This window comes from Dipodomys ordii, unplaced genomic scaffold (genome assembly GCF_000151885.1).
Source record: "Dipodomys ordii isolate 6190 unplaced genomic scaffold, Dord_2.0 Scaffold53, whole genome shotgun sequence".
Taxonomy (NCBI): Eukaryota; Metazoa; Chordata; class Mammalia; order Rodentia; family Heteromyidae; genus Dipodomys; species Dipodomys ordii.
In genome coordinates this window covers 11,024,816-11,027,844 of record NW_012267269.1, presented here as the reverse complement: position 1 = coordinate 11,027,844, position 3,029 = coordinate 11,024,816, and the positions used below count along the sequence as shown (strand labels likewise).

At 40.6% G+C, this 3,029-nt stretch overlaps 1 pseudogene; it reads right to left on the bottom strand.

The window, feature by feature from the left end:
* On the bottom strand, positions 1-429 carry LOC105988985 (annotated as a pseudogene).
* Positions 430-3,029: the final 2,600 nt, after the last annotated feature.

Sequence of the window (3,029 nt, the reverse complement as noted above, 5' to 3'; positions counted from 1 at the left end):
TTATTCATTCATCTTCTCAACTATTTTCTCTTTATATTTGCCTGTTTCCTTTCCTACTTGGTGGGATTTGGCTTTCCATTCCAGGATCTTTTTGTGGTCTTTGTCCAGTTTCAGCCTGGTGATAACCACTTTTGTGGGGTGAATGCCCACGTGGACAGCGGTGTCATTGGCCTTTTCCCACTGTACCCATTCAGTGTAGATGGCATACTTCTTCCTATAAACCTGGACCACTTTTCCAGTCGGTTGACCTTTCTAGTGTCCTCATACAACCTGCACCTCATCATTCTTTAGGATGGGCATTAGATCACTTTTGACTTAGCTCTTTGGAAAGAGGGGAAGACAAATTTCCTGTGAATGTGGAAAGGTGCATTGAAATGGCTTTACTCGGTTCTTGTTTCAGTCAGAAGTGACAAAGGGATTGAACTTCATTTTGGCCATTCCTGCTTCACCAATGGCTGAAGGGGAGTAAAATAGTATATAGGATAAGGTAGATAATGCAAGCTTTAAAGGATGCTCGGGTTCATCTGTAAAAGAGATAATCTGATACCTGTCATAGGACTAAAATGAGGTGCTGAGGCTTTAAACTTGCCTGTGAAACACTTTAGTCTCATAGGGAACCCCATAAAATTTTAGACATTTGTCCTTAGCTGGAAGATACACTTAAAGGCTAGATACCTGGCACCTCCAGCAACTCACCACAGGTAACTGGGTTTCTGAAATTGGTAAAAGAGCAAAAATTGACACAAGGTGACCTTGTGTCACTTTTGAGGAACTGAGGTCACCTTGAGGAATTGAGGTCAAAAGTAGCATGCTTGATTCACATCCCCACACAAACCCTGATACTTGGTTTCAAAATATTACCAATTCATTAACAACTAATGTATCTTTAAACTTTGTGACAGACTTTGGCAATTATATATCCTTTCTGGGAGTTTTATTGTTTGTAGATATAGAAGGCCTGGATTCAGTGCTTTTCATCATAACTACACCTTTCACTATCTTCAAATTCATTGTCCAAGGTTCTCTTCAATATCATAGTCTCAAAAATTATCTATCTATCTATCATCTATCTAATGTGCCATTCCTGGGGCTTGAACTTATGGTATAGGCACTGTCCCTGAGCTTTTTTGCTCAAGGCTAGAGCTTTACCACTTGAGAAACAGCTCCACTTACAGATTTTTTGCAGATTAACTGAGTCTCTTGGACTTTTCTGCCCACTCAATCCTTTGCCTTCTGAGTATCTAGCATTATAGGTATGAGCCAGCAGTGCTCAGCTGAAATGTATTTTTAAAAATTACTATTATTAGGGCTGAATGTGGCTTAGTGGTAGAGTGCCTACTATGCATGAAGCCCTGGGTGCAATTCTTCAGTACCACATAAATAGAAAAACTTGGAAGTGTCACTGTGGCTGAAGTGGTAAAGTGCCAGCTGTGAGCAAAAGAAGCTCAGGGTCAGTTTAAGTCCCAGGACTGGCAAAAAAATCAAAATAAATTAAAATATTATATACATCTATACGTACGCACATACATACATACATACTGTTATTAAGTAGTTTTACAAAGGGATTTCAGTTCCATAAGTCAGGTAATGAGTATTATAATGCTTCATTTGTTCTCCATTTACTCCCTGAAATAGACTTAAAAAAAACTGCACAGAGGGACAAAAGGTGAACAAATACAGCATTGGTATTCAGTAGATACTATGTTGAAAATGAACTATGTAACTTATGGGCAGGGGCAGGATAAGGAAACTGGGAAAGAGCAAAGGGATGACATTGCACAAAAACAAAATGTAGGGGCTGGGAAGGTGACTCAGTGGTAGAGCGCTTGCCTTGCATGAATGAGGCCCTGGGTTTGATTCTTCAGCACCACGTAAGTAGAAAAAGCCGGAGGTGGTGCTGTGGCTCAAGGGATAGAGCACTAGCCTTGAGTTAAAGAGCTGTGGTACAGTGCCCAGGCCCAGAGTTCAGGTCCCACAACCAGCAAAAAAAAAGAAGTGTACTCATTACCTGATTTTTTGTTTTGTTTTGTTTTGGTTGGTCCTGGGGCTTGAACTCTGGGCCTGGGTGCTGTCCCTCAGTTCTTCAGCTCAAGGCTAGCGCTCTACCGCTTGAGTCACAGTGCCACTTCCGGTTTTCTGGTGGTTTATTGGCTTTGAACCATGATCCTCAAATCTCAAACTCCTGAGTAGCTAGGATTACAGGCATGAGCCACCGGCGCCCGGCTCATTACCTGATTTATAAACAGTACTCCATCTGTACATTATCTTAATTATATCAATAACAAATTAAAAAATAAGAATGTTTCTTTTCCTTTGGTGCCTTTATAAGTAACATGGAGCTGGATACTAGTGGCTTAAGCCTGTAATCCTAGCTACTCAGGAGGCTGAGATCTGAGGATGGCACTTTAAAGCCAGGCTGAGCAGTCATGTCCATGAAACTCTTACCACCAATTAATTACCAAAAAGCTGGAAGTTGAACTGTCGATGGCTCAAGTAGTAAAGAACTAGCTTTGACCAGAAAAGCCCAGTGATGGCACCCAAACCCTGAACTCAAGCCCCAGGACAGACAGCCACAGACAGACAGACAGACACACATACACACACACACACACACACACACACACACAAACACACAAAGTAACACTATTGAATAAAGCCTACACATTAGTACTAGTGAGGAAAAACAAATACCCACACGAACTCCAATCTTCTACAACTCCTTGAAATACACTTTCTAAAAACAAACGTCCTGATGATGAGTGAATGATGAGCAAAAACTCTTTTCTCATTTATTTTTTTATTGACATTATAAAGGTGATGTACAGAGGGGTTACAATTTCATAAGAAACTCCCTCCCCCCATAATTAAAAAGCAGGTTTTTTTTATGATGTTACTGTGGAGACCACCCAACTTTGATAGGTTTATAGGTAGGCCAGAAACAATGGAATATGATGGATATAAAGTAAGTTAGAATTGACTTTAAATCCTCATTCTGTATGACCTTGAGCACAGATCACTTTGCTTAGCCA